This window comes from Phoca vitulina, unplaced genomic scaffold (genome assembly GCF_004348235.1).
Source record: "Phoca vitulina isolate PV1807 unplaced genomic scaffold, GSC_HSeal_1.0 scaffold33, whole genome shotgun sequence".
Taxonomy (NCBI): domain Eukaryota; kingdom Metazoa; phylum Chordata; class Mammalia; order Carnivora; family Phocidae; genus Phoca; species Phoca vitulina.
The window spans coordinates 11,926,261-11,944,952 of record NW_022589736.1 but is presented as its reverse complement, the minus strand read 5'-3'; the positions used below and the strand labels follow the sequence as shown (position 1 = coordinate 11,944,952).

At 37.2% G+C, this 18,692-nt stretch overlaps 1 long non-coding RNA gene across 2 annotated transcripts in view; it reads left to right on the top strand.

Annotated features, from left to right (window-relative positions):
• LOC116645691 overlaps nucleotides 1–18,692 on the top strand; it is an 84,015-nt gene that overhangs the window by 8,697 nt on the left and 56,626 nt on the right. For both annotated transcript variants that reach the window (XR_004301996.1, XR_004301994.1), the window contains exon 2: nucleotides 789–1,001. This is a non-coding gene — a long non-coding RNA (uncharacterized LOC116645691). The remainder of the gene's footprint in view (nucleotides 1–788; nucleotides 1,002–18,692) is intronic.

The window sequence follows — 18,692 nt, the reverse complement described above, 5'->3', positions numbered from 1 at the left end:
AAATCTTTATCTCAAAGAGATATTTGCACTCTCATGCTCATAGCAACATTTTTCACAATGGCCAAGGTATGGAAACAACCAAAGTGTCTGTCAAGGAATGAAAGAATAAAGAGAACTGTCCAGTTTTGATAGAGCTACTCAATTTCAGGCATTCAGAGAAATGAATCAGCGATGTTATTACGATGAACTTTGTAAATTATGTTAGTATTTTGTAAATGAAAGAACTAGTATAGAGATATTACATGTCCTGCCTCATAAGGCTCCTCCTAATAAATGAGATAGGGTAAAATTACTAATAGAAAGTGCTAGAAGCCTACCTGTGCTCATCAAAACTGAACTCTGATTTCTTGGTTTCTTCTCCTTCCTTACCAGTTATGTTGCTTGGGCTTAAATGCTACAATTTTTTTTTAAGTTTCTTTATATATATAATAAAGTGTTCGGGGAAAAATGATATGTTGGACAGGCCTGGGAAGGTTGGATTTCAGGGAGACAGAAGAGAGAGATTTCAGGTTGCTTGTTCTAGGTTGCACAGTATCTTCTGAGTGTTTGGAAAACAATTAATTCTGTGTTTACAGAACTGCATCAAATCTGAGTGGCCTCTGATTAAAAGATATAATATTTATTATATGTCATGAAGAAAAGTAAATGCTGCTCTCTAAACTATGACACAATATTAATTGATTTCAAGAGATGTATGAGTGTGAGGAAATGTGTGTCTTAGAGTAAATAAAATTCAGTAAGTTAATTAGAACTTGTTTCTGATTGTCATATTGTTTTTCTTTTTTAAGAACATTATTTTGAAACTTGGACACTCAGGAAGTGGCTTCATTTTCTATATTCCATAACCTTTGAGAGATCCCTCCTCTTCCGAAAATGCAGAATTGCTATGGGAAGGGGTGAAATGAACTAAAGACGCCCAAGAGGAATTCTCAAAAGAAAACCAAGACACAAAAAGGGGAATACTCCCTATGAAGCCACAATGAGGACTCTGGAAAAGCATGGTGAGTGGACAGCATTTTGCCTAAAGGCAGAGTGCCAAGTAGGCAGTGATGAATGGGAAAGAAATATTTTAGGTTTTGGTGAGTCACGGGGTCCATGGAGTATGGGGGTAAGGCAGGAACAGACCGGAGAAAAACTGTTAGGTATTATGACTTGGAACCCCTTAATATCATTCAGGAAAAGGCATGAATTGTGGAATCCTTTTAAATTATTTTGTATGTGTTTTGGACTGTGCTTTTTAAAATGTGATCTGAGTTGTCATTTCAAAATCATATTAAAAAACATGTAACCTATTGCCTCTACCAACATATATATATTTTAATGGCAGAAATGGGACAAAGTCAAAGAAAAACAGACCAAAAAAAACCCCCTAGAAATAAAAAAGAACTTGTAGAATAATTTACACTGTTTAGTTCCTTTTTAATTTTAATGCCCCCTTTCTGTCTTGTCAAGTTCCCTTTTCCAGAACAGCTTTTTGGAGAAAGGGCCACATGTGCACACAACCCTACCGGTTTCAGGTTCAGCTACGACATCACATCCTGGAGATGCGATTTTTTTATTGTTGTTTTATTTTGTTTTGTTTTGTTTTGTTTCTTATATTTCCTGTGCACGGTTGGAGCTGGGCTCCATCCTGAGGATCAGAAGGGAGTGAGTAGATGGGTGGGGAGAATCCAACACCAGAGAGGGAAGGTTGATTTTACGCAAGACCAGGGCCTGATCGACACAAATCCCAGGATCATGAAGGCGTTGTCCTCAAACAATTCTCTCACACAGCTCATCCTTCATTTGTTTTTCCTTCCTATCCTCTTTCTTCCTCCTCCTACTCTTCCTCCTTCCCCTCTTCCTCTTTCTTTTCAAAAGGTTTATTGAGATATAATTGATAGAAAAATTCACTCTTTTTAGTGTAAGGTTTATGAATTTTGACATACAATCATATAACCACCACCACTATGACAATCATAACGCAGAGCATTTCCATCTCCCCAAAAAGTTCTCCTGTGTCCCTTTGTAGTCATTCTCTTCATCAGGCCCAGCCTCAGGAAATCACTAATCTGTTTTCCATTCCCTTAGTTTTTGCTCTTGCCAGACTGTCATATAAACAAAATCACACAGAGTTTATACAACTTTTGGAAATTGGCTTCTTTATCATATCAGTATGCATTTAAGATTTATCCTTGTTACTGAATGCCATTTTTATTGTTAAGTAGTATTTCATTATATAGATAAACTATTTGCTAGCTCATAAATATTTGAGTTGCTTCTAGTTTTAGGCAAATAAACAAATCCACTCTCAATGTTTGCATGAATGTTTTTGTGTGGCCATATATTTTTATCTCTCTTGGGCAAATATCTGTAGGATTGCTAGGTATTATTGGTAGGTGTCTGTTTAACTTTATAAGAAACTGTCAAACTGTTTTCCAGAGTGGCTACACCATTTTACATTCCCCACCAGTAATCTATGGGAATTCCTATTGCTCTGCATCTTCTCCAGCACTTGGCATTGTCAATTTTTTTTGTAAGCTCTTCTGGTAATTCTAATAGGTATGCAATGTTAACAGGTTTTTGAAGATTATCTTGAGGAACATTGCAGGAAAGCAAAATTTTATCAACAAATATATGTTCTGATGAGGCCTGTGCTGTTGACTTACTTTATTTCATAATCATTTTAAAAGATTACAAAGAAAGAAGTAGCAATGAGATGTGGCAAATGGGTTATTATTGGAAGATACTGAGTGAGTGTTTCCATAAAAGGAGAAGAAAAAAATTGGAGATTGTTTGTATTCCATTAGAGTTACAAGATCTTCGTGTTCTATCATGAACTTGGTTGTACTTTTAAATGTCACTGACTTTAAAAATAATAAGAAAGGAGTAGTTAGTTCTCTTGAAACTGTTACTTGAAATAATTTTCTGGGTTATTGATGGTGACAATAATAGCAGTAATGTTCAAGGTTAACTAGACATTTAGGTAGTCAGGGCCAGGGTCACCAACAAGAAAACAGGGAGCCAGGACAGCTAAGACAAAACCACACTAGCATCCTGTTTTACAGCTTAGACAAGAACGCAATAGCATCCTGTCTAGCAGCTTCTGCAGGAGTGACTTTTCCAAAACATCCTGAAATAAAACAATTAACCATAAAACATTGGTCACTATCACAAGTTGAGACCGTCTCCAGGTATCAGCCCAAAAGACCAGCAACACAGGATCTATCTTTCAGAAGAGATTATAGAGAATTAGTATAATTGCTTCCCTAGATGTTTGATAGAATTCACCAGGGAACTCATCTGGGCTTAGTGTTTTCTGTTCTGGGAGGTTATTATCAACTCAATTTCTTTAATAGTTATGGGCATATTCAGATTGTCTATTTCTTCTTGTGTGATTTTTAGCAGATTGTCTTTCAAGGAATTGGTCCATCTCATCTAGTGTTTCCAATTTGTGGGCATAGAGTTGTTTATAATATTGCCTTTTTAGCCTTTTGATATCCATGGGATCTGTAGTGATGTCCTTTCCTTCATTTCTGATGTGAGTAATTTGTGTCTTTTCATCTTTTTTCTTAGTTTGCCGAGCATATTGATTTTATTGATTTTTTTCATAGAACCGGCTTTTAGTTTTGTTGATTTTCTCTATTGATTTCATTGATTTTGGCTCTAATTTTTATTATTTCTTTCTCCTATTTCTTTTTTCTAGTGTCCTAAGGTAGAGGCTTAGATGATTAATTTTAGATCTTTCTTCTTTTTCAATATATGCAGTAAGTGCTACATATTTCCCCTAAGCACTGCTTTTTCTGCATCCCACATATGTTGATGTTTTATTTTCAATTTCATTCAGTTCAAACTATTTTTTAAATTTCTCTTTGACTCATGTGTTATTTAGAACTGTATTGTTTAATCTGTAAGTATTTGGGGATTTTCCAGCTATCTTGTTGTTACTGATTTCTACTTTAATTCCACTGTGTCTAAGAGCAGACACTGCATACTTTCCATCCTTCTAAATTTGTGAAGGTGTGTTTTATGGTCCAAAACGTGGTCTATCTTGGTGAATGTTCCATATGAGCATGAGAAGAATATATATTCTTCTGTTGCTGGATGAACTAGTTGATACATGCCCATTATATCCAGTTGATTTATGGCACTTCAAGTTCTACTATGTTCTTACTGATCTTCTGCCTGTCTATATCTGATATAGGGGTATTGAAGTTTCCAACTATAGTAGTGGATTCACCTATTTCTCTTTCTGACACTGTTTTTAGGTGGATAACACATAAAGAATTGCCATGTCTTCTTGGCAATTTATTCTTGAGGACTTTCCTTACTATGAGGTCTAAAGGAGATTCTCCTGCTTTCTTCTGATTAGCATTAGCATGGTATATCTTTCTCCATCTCTTTACTTTAGAACTATATGTGTCTTTATATTTAAAGTGGGTTACTTATAGACAACATATTGTTGGGTCTTCTTTTTTGGTCCACTCTGACAATCTCTACCTTTTAATAGACGAATTCAAACCATTGACATTCAAAGTGATTACTGATTACTGAAACAGTTGAATCAATATCTACCATATTGGTTACCATTTTCTATTTTTGGCCCTTGTTCTTTCTTTTTATTTTTGTCTTCCGCATGTTTCCTGCATTTGTGGTTTTAATTAAATGTTTTATATGACTCCCGTTTTTTTTACTTGTGTATTTTTTTTGCTTGTGGTTGTCCTAGAGTTTGAAACATGCACTTACAACTACTTTAAGTCCACTTTCAAATAACAAGATAGTACAAGTACCTTATAATTACAAAATATTTCTAATTCTTCACTCATATCCCTTGTATCATTGCTGTCATTCATTATACATAGGTATTCATAACCATATGTGTATGCTTTACACACACACACACAAGTATACATAATTGAATATGTTGTTATTTTAAACAAAATGTTGTCTATTAGCTTAATTAAAAATATGAAAAAAATAATAAGTTTCCTTTTACCCTCTCTTATTCCTTCTCCAATGCTCGCTTTCTATATAGATCTAAGTTCAGATCTACATCATTGTCCTTCTCCATTGGCAACACATTTTCCTGGTTTTTGTTTGTTTAAGAAAGTCTTTATTTCTCCTTCACTTCTGAAGGATAATTTTGGAGGATACAGCATTTAGGGTGGTGGATTTTTTTCTCTCAATATTTCAAGCATTTCATGCCAGTCTCTTCTTGCTTGCATGCTTTCTGAAGAGAAGGCAGATGTAACTCTTATCTTTTCTCTTCTATAGGTAAGGTGATTTTGTTCTTCTGGCTTCTTTCAGGACTTTTTCTTTATCTTTGATTTTTTTTCCAGTTTGAATACAATATGCCTAGGTGTAGTTTTTATTGAAGTTTATACTGGTTGGTGTTCTTTGAGCATCCTAGATCTGTGGTGTGGTGTCTAATTTAATTTAAGGGAAATTCTCAGTCATTATTGCTTTAAATATTTTTTTTTGTTCTTTTTTTTGTTCTCCTTCTGGTATTCCCATTACACATATGTCATACCTTTTGTAGTCACCTCACAGTTCTTGGATATTCTGTTTCTTTTTTTTTCTTTTGTGTTTTTACCTTTTTGTTTTTCCATTTTGGAAGTTTCTATTCACATGTCTTGAAGTTCAGAGATTTTTTTCTTCCCTCAGCCACACTCAGTCTACTAATTAATCTATCAGAGACATTTTTCATTTCTGTTACCATTTTTGGTCTCTAGCATTTCTTTTTGATATTTCCTCAGAATTGTCATCTCTTTGTTTACATTGTCCATCTGTTTTTATATGCTGTGTACTTTATTGAGTAGAGCTCTTAAGATATTAATCATAGCTGTTTTAAATTCCTGGTCTGTTAGTCCCATATTCCTATCATTTCTGAATCTAGTTCTGATATTTGCTGTCTTTTCAAAGTGTGTGTGTGTGTGTGTGTGTGTGCGCGTGTGTTTTGCCTTTAGTCTGCCTTGTGATTTTTTTCTTGACAGCCAGACTTGAGGCACTTGTTGAAGGAACTGCTGTAAACAGGACTTTGGTAAAGCGAAGCAAGGGGTGGGGGGAAGCACAAGCATTTCAATGTCCAGAGATCAGCTCTTTGACTTCAGGTGAGCCTGTGCATCAAAGATGTAAACATCACAAGTGCTTCTTAGCTCCCCAGTCCCCTTCAGATAGGAGTGGATGGCTAGAAGGGGTTAGAGTTGGGTATTTACCTCCCTAGGTCAGTTAAGCTCTGGTAAAACCTCAGTGGTTTAGGTTCTGTTAAAAAAAAATTCTCTTAAAGGCAGGCCTCTTTAAGAACAGAATATGCTGATATATTTCAAAGTTGTTCCTTACACCCTCCCTTTGCTATATGCAGATGTTTTTCTGGTATATACTATGAAAAGCTGGTCAAGTTCATGGAGGTAAAACTCACAGTATTGCAGGGCCCCCCAGTGACTGAGCTCCCCTGGAGTCTTTAACCTTCAGACTTGTCCACTGTGTCTCCAGAAATTTGTCAAATATAATTCAGGCTTTTCCACCTTAAGAATGGTTCCCTTGGAGGTTTCTGCTCCAGTAAACTGTAATTCTTTGAATTCACGTGTCTCCGAATTGAGGGCAGTGGTTTGTTCCTGTGACCTCACTTCCTTGATGGGGCTAAGAAGAGTTCTTGATTTTTCCAATTTGTCCAGATTTTTACTTTTTTCTAGGAGGGAGTGGCAACTTCTAAGCTTCTTACATGCTGGACCAGAAATGAGATAGAGCCCCTGTCAGGCTGCACGCTCAGCAGGGAATCTGCTTAAGGATTCTCTTTCCCTTTCCCTCTGCCTCTTCCCCAAATCGTGCGTGCATGTGTGTGTGTGTTTGTGTGTGTGTGCTCTCTTTAAAATAAATGAAAAGACCTTTTAAAAAATAATAATAATAAATAAAATAGGGGAGTCTGGGTGGCTCAGTTGGTTAAGCGAATGCCTTTGGCTCAGGTCATGATCCCAGGGTCCTGGGATGGAGCCCTGCATTGGGCTCCCTGCTCAATGGGAGTCTGCTTCTTCCTCTGCCCCTCACCCCGCTTGTGCTCTCTTTCTTTCTCTCTCTCTCTCAAATAAATAAAACCTTAAATAATAATAATAATAATAATGAATTAATTAACCTACATTTTTAATCAACTTCCTCCGTATCATCAATTCTTAAGACCCATGCCTTCCAATTTGTTAACTCTTCTTTCTCAGATAATTCTTTAATAATCCTTTTACTGAGGGATTGATGTTTGATAAACTCTCTTACAAATTTTTGAAAATATCTTTATTATTGTGTAATTTGGCTGAGTTTAAAAATTCTTTGTTTCAGGTATTTTCCTCACAGGACTTTATATCTATCTCTTCATTGTTTTCTGGCCTCTGTTGTTGCTGATAATTAAATCTCCCGCTGCTTCTCCAATTGCCATTTTTATTAGGTGACCTGAATTCTCACCCTGGTTGCTTGCTTGCTTTCTTGTGTCCCCTCCTCCCTCTCTCCCTTGTCCCTCCACCCTCCCTTCCTTCCTTCCTCTCTCTCTCTCTCTTTTTTTCTTCTTTCTTTCTCAAGATTATTATTTTGTATTTTCAATAAATATGTTTGGATTTTTCTGTATTTATCCTACTCAGATTTTGGAATCCACTTTCCTTTAACCTGAGGACTCTGTTTTTGTTTGGCTCTAGAAAAACGCCATACCTAAGTTTTTTAAATATTGGTTTCATTCCATCGTTTCCATTCTATTTATATCAGTTAGGGTTCTCCAGAGAAGCAGACCAATAGTTTATATCCAGAGAGAGACGGATATTTGTTTTAAGGAATTGACTAATGCAATTTAGGGGGCTGGCAAGTCAGAAATTTATAGAGCAAGGTGGCAGGCCTGGAATTCAGTAAAAGTTGATATTGCAAGACTGAGTCTGCAATCCATAGAGTAGGACAGTAGCCTGGAAACTCAGGTAGAATTTCTTTATTACAGTCTTAGGACAGAATTCCTTCTTTCCTGGAAAACTTCTGCTCTTAAAGGCCTTCGACTGATTGGATGAGGCCCACCCATGTTATGGAGGTAATCTGCTTTACTTAAAGTCATCTGATTGTGATTAATCACATCTACAAAATACCTTCACAGCCACATTTAAACTGGTGCTTGACCAAAAACTGGACACTACAGCCTAGACAGTTGACACAGAAAATTAACCATCATCCCTTTATGCAAACCAATAAAAATGTGCTAGAATCTCTCAATCTATTCTCCATAGAAATTGATTACTCTTTCATGTTTATTTTTACTCTTTCATATTTCTAATGCCATTTTATTTCTGCTACATTTTGGGTGAATCTTCCAATTCATGAATCTTTTGGCAGATATTTTTGTATTTTGTATTATCATATATATATATTTTAATTTCAAAGACTATGCTTTTCATTTTTTTTTTTAAGATTTTATTTATTTATTTGAGAGAGAGAGTGAGCACGTGCACAGGAGCAGGGGGATGGGGGAGGGGCAGAGAGAGAGGGAGAAGCAGATTCCCCACTGAGCAGCAGGGAGCTAGATGCAGGACTCAATCCCAGCACCCTGGGATCATGACCTGAGCTGAAGGCAGATGCTTAACTGACCGAGCCACCCAGGTAACCTATGCTTTTCATTTTTAATACATGAATAGGTTTTAAAATATATCTTTCAGTTTTTGTATCATTTCTGTTTTTGTTTCATAATCTTTGCTTACTTTGAAAAACAAAAACGGGACACCTGGGTGGCTCAGTCGCTAAGCATCTGCCTTCGGCTCAGGTCATGATCCCAGGGTCATGGGATCGAGCCCCACATCGGGCTCCCTGCTCAGTGGGAAGCCTGCTTCTCCTCCTACTCCCCCTGGTTGTGCTCCTGCTCTCGCTCTCTCTCTCTGTCAAATAAATAAATAAAATCTTCTAAAAAAATAAAAAAAATAAAAACCAAAAACATTATTCTATACATAATTATTTCTTTTAAGGAATTATTGTATTTATCATTTTGAGCATTAAAATTCTATTTAAAGTTTTTTTTCAAATTCTGTAAATAAATACTGTATCTGAAATTAAATCTGTATCTATGGTTCATTTTGTAGTGTTCTATTTTTTTTCATACTTTGAAATTTTGACTTAATGACTCATTTTAAGCAGAAAAATTTATATTTTGAATTTTATTTGTCTTTTTTTTTCCACTCTCCCTTTCTTATCTAAAAATTTGGATATTGCCTCCACCTGATTGTTTATAGCTCCCAGGCAAAAACTAGGTTTGGGATCCTTCTCTGCAATGATATTGGGATATTTACACATTTATTCACAAAATAGATGCTATTTTGTTCCACTCTCTTGTCATCAGAATTCATCTGTCTTCTGGCCTACCTGGGCCCAGAGTTTCTCAGGAAGTCATGAACCCATGCAGTGGCAGGTTCCCAGGTTCTCCTGTGTATTGTTAAGGATCACTCTAAACCCCTGGCTTTAAGTGTAGGTCTCTATCTTGTTAGGTCACCTTGTATGAAACACTTAGGCTTTGTTCCCTGGCAGGAGCCAAGCTCTTAGCTGCCACTGCCTGCCATTTTTATAGCTCTCAGTTTTCTGTACTCTTTGCGTATGCAGAAATATCTTTCCTGGTTATGAGGCTAGAGATAGCCTACTGATTATCTTATTTAGATTGTATCTTTTATTGTTCTACATTTGTATCATTTGGGAGAGAGAGTATGACAAAGCATTAATTTATTGTGCCATATTTTTAAGAAATATTTCTTGATGATTCATTAGTCTTACAATACTCTCTAACGTCCCAAAATTTTGTAAGCTGATAAATTGATTGATTTAAATTCCTTTGCCACAAATTCACACATTTTCCTCTTTATGGTTACCTAACACCCACATGTCTTTCAGAAAGAATGTATTATCAATAAAAGAATTATAAATGCCATACTGGATGGCAACAACTTTCCATTTCCTTTAGAAAAATACTCTTTAGGGGTAAAAAAAAAAGAAAAGAAAAAGAAGAAAAAGCCCCAATTCCTAAATGTAGCAATTTTGAAAAACCATCTAGCTTGTTAAAATGGGATCATAGCAATGCTATTCATTTTCCAGACTTGTAACTTTTATTGTCATCATCCTCATTAAATAGCATACAATTGAGTGTTCCTTTGGTATTTGGCACTGTTCTAGGTGTTTTAGTATTTAGCTAAGGAATTAATGAACAGTGGAAGCAAATCAGTACATGAGGTTTTTATCTCTCCAACAAATAGCCAAAATACACCCAGGGCAGCTTTTTGGAATTCAGATAGCCCAATACAATATAAAATGTTGTTACTCCATCACCTCTGTGGTGATTACTGCAGCCCTATAATAGTGCATGTTCCAATGTTCATGATCATTTATTGAATAATTAATTCAACAAACACTTAATGAGCACCTACTTTGGGACAAGCACTCCACCAGATGGAGAGACAAATTATTCCATGTCAATATCTCTGGTATGTGTCTCTTTATAATCTCTCTTAATATAATGCCTAGCTTATATTAGGCTCTCAGTGTATGCTTATGGAAATTAATGAGTGAATCAATCAATAAATGAACTTAAACACCTTTAGTAGAGAAAAGCAATATAATTGTAATACGTAGTTTTGTTCTTCTGATACAGTATATTAACCCTTTAAATTTTTAGCACAAAGTCATCACATGGAATGAATTAATTTACCCATTAATTGTCCCCTGTGCCCTGGCTTATTTACTGTTCACCAAACTCACTTTCTGTTTTTCCAGGACTCATAAGGCAACCACAGTCCCAGACCTCCCTTGCCCTTAGGAAGTTCCAACCAAAGGAATATGAGCAGAAATGATTTAGTGCATAGAAGTGCAAGTTTGGTATGTTCTTTCCTTTCTCCAACCAACTAGAATAGTGAAAAAGTACCTGGGAACATGTTGAAAAAGATAGAGCTACAGGATAGATGGAGGTATCACCAAATCAGTACTTGAAGAAGAAACACTCAAGTGGAAAGGCTCACATGACCTGTCAGGTCCACTAGAAACACACTTTCATTGTGCTAAGCAATTGAGGTTTTAGACTTGATCTGCTACAGCTGTTAGTGACACCTTAATGAATCAACTCTTCTCACAAGGACAAGTTCCCATGATAGTGTAAGAACGGAACCATATGATCTCTTCATTATTATGTGTAGATACTACATCATTGCATAGTTTAGCAAATAAGGATTAATTTTTATATATATTTTCTTATTTTCTTATACTTACACCCACTAGAGATTAAATTCCACAAAGAATTAGGAGGAAGAATGCAAAAAAAAAAAAAGGAGCGGTCGATCATTTTGTCAGGATACATGAGCTGATCATTTTGTGTTTTATTTTTCCAAAAAAAAAAAAAACACTAAAATGAAGTATTACTAATAGCCCTGTCATAGGGAAGACTGCGGTATTATAAAAATGTTTGCCACCAAATCAAATCTGAGGGCATTTTAGTCCATCAAATTGCCATTCATCTCTATAAAGTCTGGTCATTGACTGAACGCACATTCAGCAGCAGCAAACTGCTTGTAGGCATTAAACCTAGCATGGTGTTTCTTGTCTTTCTGCTTTTGCTGTTCATTTCTTCTTTCTCAGTTGACCTTGCCTGCTTCTTCGCTGGGTTACTCACTCTTCATTTTGCTTCAGGCATTACCTTCTAAAAGGCTGCCCCCTCAAGGTTGGGCTAAGTGACCTTTGTATACTGTTATTATCTTTTTCTGTCTGTTTCACACATCAGTAGGTCCATTAATGGCATGGACTTTGTCCTCTCATCATTCAATTCCTGATACCCAGCACAGTGCTTGTTATATATACCCGGGACTTAGTGAAATTTGTGCATGACCAAAAGAGCTACAGGATGGGAGGGCTCACTTTTGGCTAGAGAGGGATAAGATAATATGAGTATGGAGGTACACATCATCAGCTTTTAAAAAAGTAGGCTGTCTTTTCACATGCTGTGGAGAGGCAAAGTACCCCAGAAGAAGCAGTGCTATAGTTAAGGGTGTTAAGGAGTTATATAAATATTTAGGGAGACTCTTGAGAAATACTATGTGAACTAGATAAAATATATATGTATGTTAGTGGGGACAGTGAAGCCTAGAAAGATAGATTATGAACAGATTGTGAAGGACCTTGAATTATTTGCCATTTTACACCACTTGACCTTCATTGATTAGAAATAAAAGATAATTTTTTAAAAAGATTTATTTATTTGAGAGAGAGAGCACGAGTGAGGAGAGGGGCCAAGGAAAAGGGCAGAAAAAGAGAAGCAGACTCACTGCTGAGTGCTGGGCTCAATCTCACGACCCTGAGATCATGACCTGAGCTGAACTCAAGAGCTGGAAACTGAACCTATGAAGCCAAGCAGGCACCCCAGAAATAAAAGATCATTTTAAAAGGTTTGAAGAGGAAAGTGGCATCTGTCATATCATCTAGGAATTACATAACAAAGGATTTTACTATGACGAGAAGAATGAGATTGAAAAGATAGGAGTGCATGGGACAGATAACAAAGTAGATTAAGTTGTAGGGTCCAGTAATAAATTTTAGTTTTTGGTAAAAAGGAGGCAGTCAATGATGGCACCAAGTTTCCAAATCTGAACACTCGGGGAATAGCTGCTTCAATTTATCATTTGGGAGTACATTCAGCTGCACGTAACAGGAATCCTAATTTACAGCTGCTGACATGGCTAGCAGATTACTTTTGCAGTTACAAGAGGTCTGAAGTTGAGTGACGGTTGACATGGATTCAGCAGCTCAACAAAGAGACAGACACAGATTTATGTGATTCTCTTGGCCTGGCCTTCCTAGACACAAGTTGGAGGCTGAAGTGTTAGGAACACGTCTGCATTGGAGAGAAAAAATAGTGAGGAGTGGGAGGCTTCAGGAGTGGCAGCTATCCTTTTTTTTTGCCAGAGAAACAAAAACCTTTACAAGAATTATACCTCGGCAGGCTTCAGCTATGTTTCATTGGCTAAAGCTGTGTTATTTGGGCATATCAAGCTATGTGAGGAGACTAAGAAAGTTTTAAAAATGTGTAGCCTTCAAAGTGTAAAGCATCAAGGAAGAGAGTTGAGAATGAGTGTCTGTAGTTAGATAGTCTATAGTGTCTACCAGAGTAAGGGGATTCAACTTTGAGATATTTCCATGAGATGGAAATAATTTAAGCAGAATTGACTAACAGATTTTCAAGGACTCTTATAGATTAGTTAGGAGGATCTCCAAGTCTACACTAAAATAATACTAGATATTTTTCTGTAAACTATCCTTGGCTTTCCAGTCAATCAGCTAGGAAGAGCATTAGTGAACAGAGCAGAAAACAGTTGCATTTCCAGGCTCTCTAAAACCTTTCTGTCCAATATAAATATAATGTGAACCACATAGGCAATTTTATATTTTCGTGGAGCTTTATTTTTTTAAAAAGCTGAAGTAGAAAAATTAATTTTAATAATATATTTATCATATCAACATACACCAAATATAGTCATTTCAACATGTAATCAATATAAAACAATTAATACATTTTCACTATTTTTTATATTTGGTCTTCAACATCCTGTGTGTATTTTACACTTACAGCATATCTCAATTTGGACCAGCTATATTTCAAGGACTCATTCAAGAACTTGTGGCTACTGGTTACTATATTAGACAGTGCAGTTTTAATCACTGTAAAAATCACTAGAAATCTTGGGGCACCTGGGTGGCTCAGTTGGTTAAGTGATCAACTCTTGATTTCGGCTTAGGTCATGATCTTAGGGTCATAAGATCGAGCCCCATGTCAGGCTCTGTGCTCAGCCCTGAGTCTGCTTGAAATTTTCTCCCTTTCCCTCTGCGCTCTCTCTCTCTCTAAAAAAAAAAAAAAATCACTACAACTCTCGATCAAAATACCAGCAAATTATTTTATGGATGCCAACAAACTGATTCTAATGTTTATTTTGAGACTCAACAGACACAGAATAGCCAACACAATATTGAAGGAGAACAAATTTGGAAGACTGACACTACCTGACTTCAAGACTTACTATAAAGCCACCGTAATCAAGACACAGTGGTATCCGTGAAAGAACAGATAGATCAATGGGCCAGAATACAGAGTCTAGAAATAGATCCCTATAAATTTAGGCAACTGATCTTTGACAAAGGCAATACAATGGAGCCAAGATGGTCTCTTTAACAAATGGCTCTAGAACAACTGGACATCCACATGCCAAAAAAATGAATCTAGTTATAGACCTTACATCCTTCATGAAAATTAACTCAAAGTGGATCATAGACATAAATATAAAACACAAAACCGTAAAACTCCTCGAAGATAGCATAGGAGAAAATCTACATGACCTTGGGTATGGTGATGCCTTTTTGGATACAAGACCAAAGACATGATCCATGAAAGAAATAATGAATAAGCAGGACTTCATTAAAATTAAAAACTCCTGTTTTACAAAAGACAACATCAAGAGGATGAGAAGAAAAGCCAGGGACTGGGAAAAAATATTTGCAAAAAAACAAAACAAAACAAAGCAAAACCAAAACCCAAAAACATAAAAAAGGACTGTTATCTAAAATATACAAAGAATTCTTAAAAATCAAGAATAAGAAAACAAACAACCCTTGGGGTGCCTGGGTGGCTCAGTTGGTTAAGTGTCTGACTTCAGCTCAGGTCATGATCTCAAGGTCCTGGGACTGAGCCCCGCGTAGGGCTCTGTGCTGGGTGTGGAGCCTGCTTAAGATTCTCTCTTTCCTTCTCCCTCTGCCCCTTCCCCCCCCCCCACTCACACGTGCTTGCTCTCTCTCTCTCTCTCTTTGCTCTTCTTCTGCCTTTACAGTTTTCTATGATTAGGCTTCAGTTTAATTAAACAGGAACTAAGTAAAAATGTGGAGAAGTTGGTAACAGAATTCAAAACATAAATTTTTCTGCTTAAAATGAGTTGTTAATTGGGGCACTTGGGTGGCTCAGCCAGTTGGGCCTCCGACTCCTGAGTTCAGCTCTGTTTTGATCTCAGGGTCATGGGATCGAGCCCCACGTCCAGCTCCATGCTCAGTGGAGAGTCTGCTTGTCCCTCTCCTTCTCCCTCTGCCTTTCCCCTCCCTTGTGCTCTTTCTCTCTCAAATAAATAAAGAAAAGAAAAGAAAACAAACAACCCAATTAAAAATTGGGCTAAAGACCTTAACAGATACCTCACCAAAGAAGATACACAGATAGCAAATAAGCAAATAAAAAGATGCTCCACATCCTATGTCATCAAGGAAATGCAAAGTAAAACAACAATTAGATATCACTATATAAATGTTAGAATGGTCAAAATTCAGGCCACTGACAAAACCAAATGTTGATGAGAGAGAGAGAGAGAGAGAGAGAGCAAGCACGTGTTGATAAGAATGTGGACCAACAATAACTCTCATTCATTGCTGGTGTGAATGCAAAATGGTGCAGCCACTTTGGAAGATAGTTTGGTGGTTTCTTACAAAATTAAATATACTTTTACCATCCAATCCAGCAATAATGGTCCTTGGTATTTACCCAAATGAGTTGAAAACATGTCTACACAAACACCTGCACATGGATGTTCAGAGCAGCTTTATTCATAATTGCCAAAACCTGGAAATGACCAAGATGCCCATTAGTAAGAGGATGGATATAAAAATTTTGTACATCTGGACATTGGAATATTTTTCACCACTAAAAAGAAATGATCTATGAAGCCATGAAAAGACATGGAGCTTAAGTGCATATTAGTAAGTAAAAGAAACCAGTCTGAGAAGGCTACATACTGTGTGATTCCAACCATATGATATTATACAAAAAGCATGACTATAGAGACAGTAAAATGATCAGTGGTTGCTAAGTGTTGTTGGGGGTGGAAGATGAACAGGCAAAGCAAAGAGGATTTTTAGGGCAGTGAAATTATTCTGCGTGATTATATAAGGGTAGATATGTCGTTATATATTTATCCAAACCCAGAGAACATCAAGAGTGAACCCTAAGGTAAACTATGGACTTTGAGTGATTATGATGTATCAATTTAGGTTCGTCTCTGGTAAAAAATGTGCCACTCTGGTGAGGGATGTTGATAATGGGGGAAGCTATGCATGTGTGGGGTCAGGGGTATGTGGGAAATCTCTATGCCTTCCCCTCAATTGTGCTGTAAACCTACAACTGTTCTAAAAAATAATAACTTCTAAAAAAAAAAATCACCACAGAACAAGAGAAAAGATAGAGGAAGGCACTCTCCTTGTTGAAGCATTTCCATACCAACGACACAGTCAGAGAGTGGACTGAATCTATTATAAAGAAATCCGATCTTCACTTTTCTTATGCAATGATATCTCATAAAAACAGAAAGTCGGGAGGGTGACAATTTTGTTGTTATTTTAAAAACAGTTCCAAAATGATCTTACTTTGTTTCCTGCCTGCTGGAGAAGGCAGAGTGGAATGCAGCTTTGGAAACCACGAAGGGCAGGGGGTCACAGGGACACATATTACTCCTTACCAGGCAACAGGGTTGACTGCCACTAGTATTCTTTTGCATGATCAGGTGAATTCAAATACTTTAGGCTGATGATAAATACAGAAGGACCCTCACTGATACTAAGAAGGAGATAATGAAACCAACTACTTGGTAGTTGTTATATTTTCTCTTGCCACAAAGCATTAGATGGGGCTACTGTAATGAATGTTGCTGCTTCCTTAAGAGATAGGGCTCTGCATTCATGGAGGCTTCAGAACCCTGTGACTGGGGCACTAAGAGAGCAGGCTCTGAGGCTCTATTTGTCTGGGACTTGATGTCAGTATTCCCAGAGCTGACAGTCATTATTCTGATGAGAATCAACTAGTCATGAGAGGAAATCTAGCTAGAAGTCACCAAACATGTCCTCCCAGAATCACCATTGCTCCTTTCTTCTTCTGGAGAAGAAGGCCACCCCAAAATATCACCTCCTCTGTGAAGCCTTCCCCAATTTCTCCAGGCAAAAGTCTTCTCTCTCTCCTACACCACCATAGCTATAGTAAATAACTGATACATCACATGGATTTTAATAAGATATCCACTTACATTATATATTCCTAATTAAATATACACAACTCCTCAGAGCATAAACTTAAGAAGAGCCTCTTCAGATATTGTCTTTCTACTGGTGACTACGTCTGACCAGCTGTAGGCACTCAATACATATGAATACTGGTATAATTTTCTTACTTGTATCTAACTTCATAGCTTACAGTTAGGAATATCAAGCTTTTCGTTGGTAACATGGAGCAAAATTATCTTTCCTACTTTACTGAGTTGTGGTACAAATGGAGTGAAATGTCTATTCATGACAGACTTTATATAAAATATTAATTCAAAAGTCACTCTGTCTTTAAGAATTACTAACTTATGCAAAGTGTTGTGTATGACATAATAGTAACAGCAAACACCTCTATAGTGCTTACCATGTACCTGGCTCTGTTCTCAGCACTTTCATGTTTTGACCAACTTAATCCTTACCCCAGCTTGGAGGCAGTTTCTCTCATTATCACGTCCGCTGTGTACTTTAGAAAACTATCACAAAGCGTTCAAGTCACCTGCCCAAGCCGGTAGAATTAGGCAGCAGAGTTAGAATCAAACCAGGCCTCCAGTGTTCGACGCTAAGTGCTTACCTACCACAGTGGACCATCTTTTTGGGAGCCTAACAGGATGGCGGGGAGGTGGCCATGCCTCCCAGCAGTAACACTAGCAAAGCTACCAGCCCTTCATGTCATCACCACTGAACGGGGTTCCCGAGGGACCATCCAAATCCAATGGACTCTACACTTCCCTCCCTGGAGAAGCATTCTTTTTATCAGCACATAAAGGACAATTCAGATAAATATCATAAGGACACGTCTGAGAGAGAATAGACTGTCACAGGCTTCCGGGGCGGGTGTGGCCTCATCTGAACACTGCGAGTCACAGGGAGTAAAAGGAGCGGAGGTGAGTCAGTGTCTCCTTGAAGAATCTGTGGTGCCTGTAGGTGGCACCAGGAAGCTTGAGTTTTGTTTGTGTTTCCGCAGCAAGTTGAATAGATTTTTAAATTGCGGTTTGTTTTGTGGAAAAGATATATAATCATAGAATACTAATGCTGGCAATGACCTTAGCTTCGAGTTGAACAGCTTCATCATATAGTCCATGCCTGGAGGGACAATGTATGTTTTTATGTTTGTTTAGGTTTTTGTTTTTACAATAACAGCATGTGGTAGAAATTTACACTATCTCTGGGATTCACCATTTTGAAAACTTTGCGGCATGGAAATTAACTGCAACAATACTTCATGTGCCCCCACTGAAATGGCCATGTGACGTATGTTCACTGAATTTGACGATTTTAATCAAATAATTATAAATACTGGGAGTGGATACAGGGAATCACAGGTCACAGATCCCAGTGAAGTGAATAGGAGTTAGGGTAGGAAGAGATATGAGGGAGATTTGGCTTTGGAGGGGCTAATTTTTACCCTGGATATATTGCTATGTTTCTATCTTTATGATTTCCCTTTGAGATAATGTGGGATTTAGGGATAAAAATATCCTATGCCATATGTGAGAGACATGTTGTACTTTAGAAATCTCAAATGATATAGGTTTGCCTGTCAAATGAATGATATAAGGACTTCTAATTGGCACAAGAAAGCAGTCTTCCCCTTAAATCTTCTCCTCTGGCTTGAGCAC